This window comes from Nicotiana attenuata, unplaced genomic scaffold, assembly GCF_001879085.1.
Source record: "Nicotiana attenuata strain UT unplaced genomic scaffold, NIATTr2, whole genome shotgun sequence".
NCBI classification, from domain to species: Eukaryota; Viridiplantae; Streptophyta; class Magnoliopsida; order Solanales; family Solanaceae; genus Nicotiana; species Nicotiana attenuata.
The window spans coordinates 248,801-263,916 of record NW_017670794.1 but is presented as its reverse complement, the minus strand read 5'-3'; positions in this window follow the sequence as shown (position 1 = coordinate 263,916).

The following is a 15,116-nucleotide window of genomic DNA, read 5'->3' as shown; positions in this document are numbered from 1 at the left end:
ACCGGGGAAATAAGCCCAAGAGGCAAATGCCAAGTTAAAGGCTATGGCCAAACCACCACGGTTTGGAGACATCCGAATTCTGTAATAAAATAGGCCTTCTAATATCTTCACAAAAACCAGTTAAAAGGGCTACCCTCGCCAAAATTATAAAGGGTTTCGGTAACATCAATCCTCGAAATCCCTAAGGGATACAAAATTCTTCAAACTCTTGAACAACCTTATTTCATACTAAGGCATAACAAATCTTTATATGATTAACTTTCTTAAGACAAAAAGGGAAAATAGCCATTCTTTTGAGGCCATATCAGCCTAATTCAAGAGTTTAAGGGCCGTTCCATTTTTTGTGTTAGAGAATTCATCCTCACTCAAATAAAACCTAAGGGTCATCCTATTTCGAGTTCGAACAAGTACTCTGTCGCTTATAAAAACTACACTAGTCCGACTTCGATCAAATTTTCCAAACCTCGTACTTAAGAAAATTTTCGATACGTGGACGAAACAAAATTTGCACGAGGCAGAAATTGAAATAAAGACAAGTCAGAGAGAAAAGAGATCTTTTATATATATGAAAATATTCATAAGGACCGATCAAGATCCTACAGAAAAATTCATAAAATAAAAATCCTAAATGTCTAATTTTCCTCGGGAGCTACATCTTCGCAATCAGGATCTCCTCCGCTCTCAGATCCACACACGCTCCCGGAATCATCATCATCAGAAGAGAGCAATGTTTTGGCTTCAGCCTCAAGCTCTTTTGCGTTCTCAATCTCGATAGAAAGATTATATCCACGAGCATGAATCTCCTCAAGAGTCTCTCATCGAGACTGACACTTGACATGCTCGGCGATCCAAAAGGCTCGATTTTGAGCGGGCTCGGCAAATTCTCTTGCTTGGGCTTGAGCGGCTTCAGCATCAGATTGGTAGACCGCCACGATCGCCTCCGCGTCAGCCTTTACCTTTTCTACCTCAGATTTAGCCACTGCAAGTTCGGTGGCCAACCGAGCCTTGAGCTCCTCTATTTTCTTGGCTTGGTCTGAGCTTTCCTCCTTCATGCTTTGAAGCTGAATTTGGGCTGATGATAGTTGGGTTCGAGCAGCATCTTTCTCCAAGGCAATGCGGTCCATGTTGTGTTTCTATCTCAAGGTCTCCGCCCTAATCATGTTAACTTCTTCACGGAGCTGTTCGATCTTTTTGGCCTTCTGTTGAACCTGTAAAATTAAAGTATTAGTCATCGTCCTCGAACTGGTACATTGAGCTTCTAAGATTTTCATTACCTGCTCAATCAGGTCGGTCTGCTCTTTATGAGCCGTGGCCAATTCCGATGAGAAGTTTGAGGGCATTTCTCTCCTCCATGGGCCTTTGAAGATCGGCCTCGCATCGGCTCAGCTCTGCTCGGGATTTAAAAAATGCATCCCAATGAAGTGTGGAGGCCTATGCAGAAAGAAGAAAGAAAATTAGACAAGAAGAAATAATTACAAGTGAGATATCGATGAGGGGAGTTGAGACTTACCCGACTCAGGAGTCGTTGAGCCTCATCAATGAGACTCGATGCCTCATTCAGGTCGGTAGCATCTTCAACTCTTATAAAGTAACTACGGAAAAGGTCCTCCCCTCCATGGGCTCCTCCCGCATAGGGGTCCCCATGGCCTGGGCTTCCTGAATTCCCACCCCCCCCCCAAAAAATGTAGGGAGGGTTCGGCTAATCGCCAATTTCTATTGCCCCAAGCAAGCTACTTAGGGCATTCTCTTCATTTTGAAAGGCCTCGGAGCCAGCCCCTTCAACCATATCCCCGATTGCTCATTTCGGCAGGAGGCATCTTTAGCCTCCAACGACTTGGAACTTTGCTCGGGCCCTCTTCCAAGATCTCCTCGGATCGAGGCTGAATCTCTTCAACCCTCACTGACTCAGCGGCCTTTGGGGCCTCGGTGTTTTTCTTCACTCGGTCAACCAGCTCAGAGCCGTCGTCTTCATCTTCTTCTTCTTCCTCTCTTAGTCGCTGAACTACATCAGCAGCCAGAGGGACGGTCTCATTCTTTGGCTTACGAGCCTTACTTTTCTTGGACTTTGGGTCCTTGGAGTTCGAGACCCTTTTTCTCTTTTTATCTTTCGCAGGTTCCGGGGCCGGGGGCGAAACCTCCTCCTCCCCGGATGGAGGCCTCATGACAGCATCTTGTCCGAGGCCTGTATGAAAGGAAATCATGTGAGCATGAAAAGAAACATTTTAGCGAATAATCATCAAAAATGTGAAAACGGGCTTACTATGATTTTTGGCCTCCCATCGGCCTCTTGCCAAATCACGCCATGAGCGCTCAGCGTACAAAGAGGTCGAAGCTAGGTCCTGAAGCCAACTGTCGAGCTTAGGAATGGCACCGGGCATCCAAGAGACCGCGACATCGTAGAAAGGGATGTCGATGAGAAGAAGCAAAGGAAACAAAACAATAAATGGAAGCTATAGGTGGGATTGTACTTACGCTTTATATTCCATTTCTCGGGAAATGGCATCTTCTCAGTTGGGATTAGGTCGGAAGTCTTCACTCGAAAGAACCGGCCCATCCATCCTCGATCCTTGTCCTCATCTATGCTCGAGAATAGCACCTTGGTAGCCCGACGCTGAACTCTTATTAACCCGCCTCAATAGATACCCGGGCTGTATAACCTAATGTGATGGTCTAGGGTGAAAGACATCCCCTCGACTTTGCTCGCAAAGAATCAGAGCAGAATAACAATCCGGCAAAAAAAGGGATGGATTTTACCTAGGGTTATTTGGTATTGACGGTTAAAATCGATAATGACGGGATCGACAGGGCCCAACGTGAAAGGGTAAGTGTAAACACTTAGAAACCCTTTCACATGGGTAGTGATGTCTTCTTCGGGGTGCCGGAATCACCACTTCTTTATATTCCCAATGGCAGTCTTTCTTTACCTGCTCGAGGTCACTCTCAGTTATCGAGCATATATATCTCGACATTGGCTCGCATCGACCGGGGACCGATGAAGTTTTCTCGACATTGAAGTCAGAAGTAAGGACACCCCCCCCGAGAACGCACTCCTCAAGCCGCGGTGCCACCGGTGTTCTATTACCGGCCGGCCGCGATAAAGAAGCTTTTTCCTTTTGAGGAACAATTTTCGACGTTGTGGCCATTTTTGTGTGAGATTGAAGAAAAGAGGAGATGACAGGACTTGGTGTTTGAGAGGAGATTAACAATAAACCCTGAGAATTCTGAAGAAAGGAGGGACTTAAGAGGTGTAAAAACTTCAAGAGATTAGAAGAAAGTGAAAGTAAAAATTGATTCAATGGAAGAGGGGGCCTATTTAAGGGATTCACAGCGACGGTTCAAAGGCATTGGTGGCTGACCACCAAATGACGCTCATTAATGACTTGGGGTACTGTACCGACGGGATGTTTCAATCACTTCCGCCTCTTATGTCACGAGGATGACGTCGTGACAGGACAAAGTACAATCGAAGGCTTAATTCATTTCTTATCATTACATTCCAAGAAATAAGGGGACTATCGCATACGGTTAAAATCGTGCCTACCCGATTCTACTATTTGATTAAGACCAGGGAGTTGCATCAAAGGTCGGCCTCGTAGTGAATCGGATCGGAGCACGAGGACAAGGTACCGAGTTCAAGAATCGAGGTGCCTGTCGAGATCGAGGCCAGTAGCAATCGAGATCAAATAGGTCAGACGTTGAGCAAAGTGCAATAACAGAAAAGTGAGATATCCGTGACTGGTCGAAGATCATGGTGGAATCTCGGAACAGATCAAATCAAGGGCGGTTGTTTATGTTAATCATGGGATTTACTTCCATAATTAGGATTGTAGCATAGATAGGATTCATCTACTATATAAAGAGGGTTCTAACCATTTTTTAAGCACCTTACATTCATGCATATCAAAGTAATACAATACTTTTTGTCCAACTTATACTCTTGTTCATCTGCTAGTTATATTTGTAACTGTTCTAGCACCAATCAATTCGAGGGTATTCAAGCTCGAGGGCTAAATTTCGTTCAAACACTAGTTTGCTTTATATTATTTTTAATTTCGATTATTACTCTTTACATTTATCAATTGGTATTAGATGAAATCAAGTGTCCTTAAAACCACATTATAAGTTTAATTGTTATCAAATTTTAAGGGTAAACAGTTGCAATTTATTAGGTAAAAGAATTCCGGTTTGTCAATTTAAGCAGCACTGCAAACAATAATATTATGAAAAAGTAAAAATTAAATAAGTTTGTGTGAATCTACAAGACCTATGTAAAGAAAAACTACACTTAACAAAAAAGAAAATGGTAATCTTATTGAATGAAGTGACCATATTAATTTGAGGAAATTTTACCTCCTATAGCAAAGGTATACACCCTATTTATTATAAATTAAAATTATTTTTAAATATTATTTTCTATGGCTACCTTTTATATTTTATAGTAAAATAAGTATTTATGGTATTTACTACCATTGAGGCATTAAATAAGGCATGAAATACGCTATTTATGTTTTTCCTGTCTCTTAAACAGCTGGACATACCTATTTTTAAGGTGATTGCCGTTATTGTATTTATAAATACATGGCGCGAATACATGTTAATACATGTGCATACAGCTGGAGTGCCCTGGTTTTAGGCGCTTTTTGCTATTGTATTCATGAATACAGCACTGCGAATACATGTGAACACATGCACGTACAACTGAACTTCCGTTAGTTTAGGCGTTTTTTGCTGTTGTATTCATGAATACATGGCGTGAATACATACGAATACATGCACGTACAGCTGGACTACCCAGATTTTAGGCACTTTTTACTACTGTATTCATGAATACAGCAACGCGAATACATGTGAATACATGTACGCGCATGTTTTGTGGTACAGCTATTGCTTGAATTCTACATGCAATTCCTCGACTCAAGGAGTGGGTCGAGGGAATCGTGCCACAGAATCCCTATTCCGAGCGCGCGTGGCGCGAACTTTCAAAGGGCCGGTGGGAGGCCCATTCCTACGGTGAGATTCCTCTGCTGAATGCGTAACACTTAGTTTTCATTCCGCGCTCCTTCTAACTTTATCTTCCTTTGCAGGTCTTCCCAAAGATGTTGAAATAAGGCCTCCGTCCGGTGATGAAGACATCTTCCCCGAACCATCTACTCCGATTTCCCCAAACTTGGAGAAGAAAAAATCAAAAAGGAAGCTGGTGTGCAAATCCAAGTAAAGTACCAGCGGCAGAGAGGTCCTATCGGACTTACTAAATTGACTGAGGGATGAGTTCGAAGACGAAAAAGAAGAAGCTTCCGAGTTGATGACCCACGTGAGAAGCGGTATCGAACTGCCTCAAGCCAGGGTGGCCGATAAAGAGGTAGTGGTTGAAGCCTCCGAACTAGGGAGGGACGAGGCCATATTGTCCCGAGCTAGGGGGGTCGACAAGGAGACCACGGCAGGTACTCCTCGAGCAGAGGAAAGTGCCCTGAATGATGCACTTGGGGTGATAGATCTCTTCAGGTCGCTTTTATTTACCGACTCCATGACCAACGAGGCCCATACACTAAAAGAACGCTCAAATGAGGGGCCTCAAGGGGTAGCAGATTCTTTTAATAACTTCTTCGACGGCTTAGATTCTACCGCCTCGGAGGATATCACCGGGTTGGGTGACTTACCAATACCAAAGGTACCGTGTTCGGGAACCAGCGGGTCTTCTTCAAGTTAGAGATTAGTGGACCAGTTCCAAGCTCCAACTGCAGATCCTGAATGGAAGCGGTCAATCACTATGTCTATCCCAGAGGATGCCCGGGTTCTCTCCGCACCCATGGGGATTGCTAGCTAACTTCGGTGCTTGGTGAACGAAGAGGATCAAGCCAAGATGAACGAGGTGGAAGTGCCCTGCCTATTCAACGAAGCTCAACAGGCGTTAAATCGGGTAACTTTGAATGCCTCTTTATTATGTACTTAGATTTAAACCGCAAACAATTATAACATCTCTCTTTGTGTTTCCAGGCCTCGGTGCTTCATCACAAAACATTTCTCCGATATCGGGAAGATTTAGACCAACACGAGGCCGAGACTCGGGAGCTTAGTGAGAAAGCTGAGGTTGAAGAATGGAAGAGAAAAATGGATGTCATGGCACTCGGAAAAAGAGACTGCCCGGGCACAACTGGCTTTGACTGAGGTCCAGCTCTGGGATGTAGAGGAAAAGGCCTTGGTACAGGCCAAAAAGAACGAGGAGATCCAATTTTAGCTGAGCTCGGCGGTTTCTGGCGAAGGAACATAAGGCGGCCAAGTTGGAGATTGCATGATCAAGGCTCAAGCTGATGAGAGGGTGGCCCAGCCTGAGGCCAATGCCGAGGCAACTCAGGACCAAGTGAGAAATATGGTGGAGCATATGAAGTGGCAATCCTAGAGGGAGGCCCTCGAGGGAGTTCAAGCTCAGGGTTTTGACCTGTTGGCTGAAATCGAGAATCCCAAGGTATCCGAAGCCGAGGGCAAGAAGCTGGCTTATCCCGAGGAGGAGGATTCCGAGGGGTCTGAAATTCGGATGAGCCCGAAATTGACGTAGACCCCGAAGGTGATGATACGGCCCCCGGCGAAGACTAGGTCATTAAATGTTTTTGTCTTTTGTTTTTTGAGGCCATTTTTGTCACGACACAAATCGGATGGGCCGCGACGAGCACCCGGTGCCTTACTCAACCGAGTACCAACATAACATATCTTTCTTATCATACTATCATGGTAAATGAGCTAGAAAACTCATCATGAGATAACAAGAATGAAACATAGGGGAATACTCAACATATGACGACCTACCATGATATGCAAACTTATACATGTGACATACGGCCTATAAGGCCGACATGACCATTTGTAAACTCAAAACATAAGCCGAAATGGCCATACAAGTATCCATACACCTAACATTTGTCTACAAGCCTCTAGGAGTACCTAATATCATAATGGTCGGGACAGGGCCCCGCCATACCAATCAATACATATCCAAAGCATACTGACCAAATAGGCAACTCCGGAGTAAGTGGAGTGCACCAACACCTTCTGCTGAGCTGATAGCCTACTTGGAGGAATGTCAACCTGTCTATCGGGACCTACAAGCATGAAACGCAGCGTCCCCAGGCAAAAGGGACGTCAGTACAAATAAAGTACCGAGTATGTAAGGCAGGAAAACGTAAATAAGAATAATAATGTAAAGAGAGATAGAGAGGATACAACCTGTAACATCTGAGTGCCTCTAGGGGCTACTGACATGAAATGCATGATACATATATATACACAAACTTTTTAAAAAAACATACGCCTCTGTGGGCATCATCATCATCATATCGTACCCGGCCTCAAAGAGGACTCGGTAATAACGTACCCGGCCATCATAAGGCTCGGTAGAATCATACCCGGCCACGTGGAGCTCAGTAAAACAAACTGATCAGTGGTTGCACAATAGGTTCCATACCCGGCCGACTATAGCGCGGCTCGGTAGAGTAAAATAGATACTATATATAATGCATGCTAGACTCATGGAATCACGTTCTAAACCTTTCGGAGTGACGTAAGAACATTATGGACATCCATACCCTCAATATGAACCTCAGTAGGATTCAAGGAACGGAAAGAACAACATGGACAACCTTAGTTTCTAGGAATAGATCCGTTATGAATTAGCGTACCGTTTATGTTCATGTCACTTTAGATCATGCCAAAAGAAAGAAGTAAGTTCCTTAACATACCTTGTATATTCTTCCCAACCTCAAGCTATGCAATTTCACGGTTCCTTAGTCTACAATAAGAGAAATGACACTCTCGTTATAGTTTAAGCATCGTAACTATTATGTATCGACAACAATCTATTTTACAATGAAATGTACATCACCACCCCTATATATATGACTTCACACTAGTCAAAACAATCACAAACAGCCCAACATACCCCTATCACTTCATACACAACACGACAACCATAATAGTGTCAGACAATCCGAAAATGTTACGATGAACGACCAACAAACAACCTTGCCATTATGTGGTGTTTCTCCACACCCTTCCTCCTCTCAAATCCATAAAAACAGTAGTAAAAGAAAAAATCCAATACCAACACGAAACATCCCAAAAACAGTTCCACAAGTTCATCAACTCAAACATAATTTTTCGGTTTACTTAAACACGTTTCGACTTGTCTTTTCTTTCAAATTGAGAAATACAACCAAAAGTACATCATTACACCTCTTATCCAATAAACCATCCATGAATTTAACTTAAAAAATAAGTTCACAACCAGCCAACCATTGCACAAGATCAAACAACATACCATTCTTCCGAAACTAGCTAGGTCTATTCTTTACGATCGAGTTACAACTCGCAAACGCATATATAATGGAAGGAGAAGCATAAACTTACCTTGTACTGAGTATCACCCACAAAACTGGTCCTTTTTCATCAAAAATAAGTTCCTCAATGCGGATATAAGAAGGAGAAAGAGAAACTAGCATGCTGTCCGGACTTTTCAGCACTAGAATCGCGTCGTAACACCCGGAATACCCTAGGGTTTGTGTGGGATTTTGGGGGAGGAGTTGCAGGGGTTCAATTAGGTTTTCTTGGTCTGAAATACAGGTGAAATAACTTAGTTTATATTCCCTTAAAAGACCCCTCTTGGCCGACTTTGGGGCTTTTAAATAAGTCCTCTCATTTTGGCAAGTAGGTGATGCACCTACTTGTCACCAACCAACCCGCGCAGTCTCGCAAAAATGCAAATATCTCTCTACTCCAATATTTTATTAACAAACGGTTTATTGCGTTAGAAACTAGACTCATAGATCTTTAATTTGATAGGTAGATTATCCCCTAATTCCAAGTATATTGGGAGAAAATCTCAGTTACATTTGACCTAATTTTTAGCACATTTATGAATGGAACTTGTGATGACCTTTTTCCAACTTTTGTTCCACAACTCGCTTGACTTCAAAACATAACACCAAATATTGTACGACTAAAATTACTCATAATATAATCTCCTTATAATGTTAATAACCCTAGTATCACCCCAAAAGTACATGGTAAAACATTCCAACTTGTCGACTTTCGACGAAACTTATTTTCTTCAATTCGTTTAGCTTCTAAGCCTTCAAACCCTCTTGCTACTTGGCACTAATGATCTTAAATATTTGTAACCTCCACGTTAACATGATGAACTAACTTTGTAAACTTTTAAAAGATGATTCCCTTTCTGAGCTTACATTAATTGACTTATGATGTACTCTTACGTACGAAAACACTGGGTGTAACATCATTCCCCCCTTTGGAACATTCGTCCTCGAATGTTGATTAATGCGCTTATCAGTCTCATAACCTGTAGCTCTTAAGAATACTTTAATATTGTCCTTGACATCTAGGAAACTGTTCTGTAAATAAATCCAAAGGCCAGGGTATTCCCTCCTTTAGGCCTCTTTCTCATACCACGACCTGTTGTCGGAATTCTTCCAATCTCGTAACTGTTGTTACCTTCTGACATGCATCATGTACAACCTTGTACTTGTATGTGTGCCTATGCGACTCTTCTCTCTTCTTTTTTTTCTCTAGCTTTTAGCCAATCTCTAGGCCTCACTTTGTGAACATGTATAAATCTAAGTCATTTAATGCTTCCTTATTACTGTTCATCTTAATAATGACGGTCTAATCTCATCTCATACTTTGCAACTTTTATCCATCCATTGGTGATTCACCTTAATGTTGATCCATAATCTACCGTTGATAACCTGAAACCCCTTACGTATTACAATGTCACTAGGGCTCATGTCTCATCGGGGAATATCTGAAGTGATTTGCCCGATCCACCTAGGGACGATACTATACTTCAAAAACCGTATTTCATAGCATCCTAATATGATTCATCTTATGGGGGTATTCCAATCCCGTGCAATTCATAAAATCCCTTCTCTTTAAATTTTCCTCAATCAAAGGCCTAAATGTCATCCTTTTATAATTTACCACAATTACACCCTTACATTACGACCAGAGGAGCATTCAATCTCTTCTAAATGCTCCTAGTCTTAGACTCCTCCGTGTTAATTCAAGTTATACTGAGCCTTTTATAACATACATAAACCATCAACTCTCTTGTTTGATGGGCTTAATACCGAGGTCTTACCTATTCTTATCAGCTTCTAACTCACCTTTTCTTACCCTTACTTACATCTACCCAAAACCTTTTCACTCTACCATACTTTTGCTTGCGACTTACACATATTTGTTTATTCTACTCACAACCTTCCTTTAACTTGCTAGCACCTTAGATTCCCTTTTGCACATTCTCTGCTGTCTTTAAATGTAAGCAATTACTTTTTCTGGTCGTTCTGCCACTTGCTGCATGGATACTTGGCTTATCATAGTGCCCACGAACACTGGAATTCCCTGTAACTCGTATGCTCTCAAGTATCACCTTTGATGTTTTTTTTTTCTGTTCACTAGCCACGATAGGTGCCACTTTCTTATGGAGTGCATACAATATTATAGTGAGACTGTTGTTACAAGATCATTTCCTTTTTAGCTCACTATGCTTAGGTGGAAACCTTCTTCCTTATTTCCTCAGCTAGTCTTTCGTGGTAGTACATAGGAGACCTTCTGGATCTTGTAAAGTTGTGATCTTGTTATACAGTATACACAAAGAAATTTTTATATTCTTACTCGCCTACAAACATCCTTACTTACATACCTCCGTTCCGTTGTGCTCGTAGGATTACTTCTAAAATCAGATTTTGATTGTCTCCTTAGTGGCACTCTCCATTATTCTCGTAATACTTATACAATACCTTTAAATACCCCAACTCCTATCTGAGCATTTCTCAAGGTTTATAACGTCATATTCACGAGACTAAATTCACTATATTAGGATTCACTACGTTTATCTTGCATGATCTGTTGACTCGTCTATAACCTCCTGTTTAGCCATAACTAGGGTCTTCCTTAATCAACTCCCAACTACTCGTTGGCCTATTCTTACATCAATGTTCCGCTTAATCTTTCTTGGGTTATTTCCTTTGTTTTAACTTACCTCTTGCATTGGCTCCTTATCTATCAATGACAATTCGGACAGGAACCCTTACTTCCTTTCCTTGACGTCATGTTTGCATAATGCACTAGTATCGTAGCATATCTGTAGGCCTTGAATAAGTGCAGTCTCATCCTTTTTTCACATTACCGCATTCTTCTTCTACCACCCCATGATTACTAGAACCCTTACTTGCTTGCTTGCTTTAGGGAAGCGACTTCCTGAATGACCATCCAAGGGTATTCTTTTGTCATCCATTCTATTATCGCCGGAACGCAACCTCTGAAATTCTCATGATGCTGACTATTATCATATCATTTATTCCATAGTTCATGTTTAGTTTATCTTGTTACTAGCCCATACTGATTTCTACTACTCTGGGGGTATATCTTTTCCTCCTGGTAATCGCGTTAGAGTTGCGAACTTATTTCTCGAAAAGAAGATATGACTTTATGGCCTATACTCCTTTGTTGTTTCAAGGCCTGTCACCTCTCATCTTTTTCCTTCACTTAACTATAGACTCTATAATTATGTCATTTTCATCAAAAATTTTTATCCACTATTGTTATCCATGTTGACATCTTACTCATAATTCTTCATTAACACTATTGTTATTTTCCTACTAACATTTATGTCTATCACTTTATTCTGAAAACTTCAATAAGACAATCTTTTGCATTTAGCTCCCCTTGTTCATCTCACTGGCTCTTTAGGTCACCTAGCATTCTCTCTTTACTAGGAATAGGAGCCAGACAAAGGTAAATATTTATCCCTTCTACGATTACAGTGCCAATCTTCTAAGTTTTTCTAGACATTCTAGTATTCATATCTAAATGTATTATTCTAGATTGCACCATTGGGGTGTCTCACAAGGAGAACTATTACCACATTTGCAATATCCTTCGGGAATGTTAGCTAATGATAATAATCCATCTACAATTTTGGGTTACTCTCCCCTTCTTCTCTTAAACTATATCTGTCAACACCCATAAGGCATATTGAGAATGGCGTGGCCAATTTTACATACCTCTGTTACAGTTGAAGGTAACTAAGAATACATATATTTCTCTGCCTGAATTGTAAAAACTCAAAACCTTCACTAACTGGTACCTCGTAACCTTCGCCACCTTACTTCTTTTACTTGTTGAAACTTGTATCTACCTTCTGATTCTCTTGTTGCTTTTTAAACCATATGGGTGGATAGATATTCATGCCTTATGCCTCCCTATCAAGAAACTTGCGCGTCTTAGTACATACATAATCTACTGAAGACCTTACATTTACTCATCATAAGCATGATGCAAAATCAAGTTCCTCTGACTCAACTTTTCCATAACCACATTCAATCTCTTACCAACCATTTTTTTTTATGGATGTAAGTTTCATTTTATTACAAATAAAATAGAATTTAGGAGTTTGAATTCTTACAACAGAGCTCTATCACACGATCTAGAGTAAGAAGAAAGAGTGACAGTCCTAATGCCCTGTAACCTCATGCTTATAAGTGTGGTGCACAATACACCCATAAACAAGACTCTACGAGACACGGCTTGTAGACTCCCTAGGATAAAACTGCTCTGATACCACTTTTGTCACGACCCAAACCGGATGGGCCGCGACGAGCACCCGGTGCCTTACTCAACCGAGTACCATCATAACATATCTTTCTTATCATACTATCATGGTAAATGAGCTAGAAAACTCGTCATGAGATAACAAGAATGAAACATAGGGGAATACTCAACATATGACGACCCACCATGATATGCAAACTTATACATATGACATACGGGCCTATAAGGCCGACATGACCATTTGTAAACTCAAAACATAAGCCGAAAAGGCCATACAAGTATCCATACACCTGACATCTGTCTACAAGCCTCTAAGAGTACCTAATATCATAATGGCCAGGACAGGGCCCCGCCATACCAATCAATACATATCCAAAGCATACTGACCAAATAGGCAACTCCGGAGTAAGTGGAGTGCACCAACACCTTCCGCTAAGCTGATAGCCTACTTGGAGGAATGTCAACCTGTCTATCGGGACCTGCGGGCATGAAACGTCCCCAGGCAAAAGGGACGTCAGTACGAATAAAGTACCGAGTATGTAAGGCGGGAAAACATAAATAAGAACAGTAATGTAAAGAGAGATAGAGGGGATACAACCTGTAACATCTGAGTGCCTCTTGGGGCTACTGACATGAAATGCATAATACATATATATACATAAACTTTTTAAAAAAACATACGCCTCTGTGGGCATCATCATCATCATATCGTACCCAGCCTCAAAGAGGACTCGGTAAAAACGTACCCGGCCATCATAAGGCTCGGTAGAATCGTACCCGACCACGTGGAGCTCGGTAAACCCAACTGATCAGTGGTTGCACAATAGGTGGCATACCCGGCCGACTATAGCGCGGCTCGGTAGAGTAAAATAGATACTATATATAATGCATGCTAGACTCATGGAATCACGTTCTAAACCTTTCGAAGTGACGTAAGAACATTATGGACATCCATACCCTCAATATGAACCTCAGTAGGATTCAAGGAACGGAAAGAACAACATGGACAACCTTAGTTTCTAGGAGTAGATCCGTTATGAATTAGCGTACCGTTTATGTTCATGTCACTTTAGATCATGCCAAAAGAAAGAAGTAAGTGCCTTAACATACCTTGTATATTCTTCCCAACCTCAAGCTATGCAATTTCACGGCTCCTTAGTCTACAATAAGAGAAATGACACTCTCGTTATCGTTTAAGCGTCGTAACTATTATGTATCGACCACAATCTATTTTACAATGAAATGGACTACACCTCCCCAATATATATGACTTCACACTAGTCAAAACAATCACAAACAGCCCAACATACCCCTATCACTTCATACACAACACGACAACCATAATAGTGTCAAACAATCCGAAAATGTTACGATGAACGACCAACAAACAACCTTGCCATTATGTGGTGTTTCTCCACACCCTTCCTCCTCTCAACTCCATAAAAACAGTAGTAAAAGAGACAACCCAATACCAACACGAAACAGCCCAAAAACAGCCCTACAAGTTCATCAACTCAAACATAATTTTTCGGTTTACTTAAACACGTTTCGACTTGTCTTTTCTTTTAAATTGAGAAATACAACCAAAAGTACATCATTACACCTCTTATCCAATAAATCAGCCATGAATTTAACTTAAAAATAAGTTCATAACCAGCCAACCATTGCACAAGATCAAACAACATACCATTCTTCCGAAACTAGCTAGGTCTATTCTTTACGATCGAGTTACAACTCGCAAAGGCATAGATAATGGAAGGAGAAGCATAAACTTACCTTGTACTGAGTATCACCCACGAAACCTGGTCCTATTTAATCAAAAATAAGTTCCTCAACACGGATACAAGAAGGAGAAAGAGAAACTAGCATGCTGTCCGGAATTTTCAGCGTCATAACACGCGGAATGCCCTAGGGTTTGTGTGGGATTTTGGGGGAGCAGTTGCAGGGGTTCAATTAGGTTTTCTTGGTCTGAAATACAGGTGAAATAACTCAGTTTATATTCCCTTAAAAGACCCCTATTGGCCGACTTTGGGGCTTTTAAATAAGTCCTCTCATTTTGGCAAGTAGGTGATGCACCTACTTGTCACCTACCAACCCGTGCAGTCTCGCAAAAATACAAATATCTCTCTACTCCAATATCGTATTAACAAACGGTTTGTTGCGTTAGAAACTAGACTCATAGATCTTTAATTTGATAGGTAGATAATCCCTTAATTCCAAGTATATTGGGAGAAAAACTTAGTTACATTTGACCTAATTTTCAGCACATTTATGAATAGAACTTGTGATGACCTTTTTCCAACTTTTGTTCCACAACTCGCTTGACTTCAAAACATAACACCAAATATTGTAAGACTAAAATAACTCATAATATAATCTCCTTATAATGTTAATAACCCTAGTATCACCCCAAAGGTACATGGTAAAACATTCCAACTTGTCGACTTTCGACGAAACTTATTTTCTTCAATTCGTTTAGCTTCTAAGCCTTCAAACCC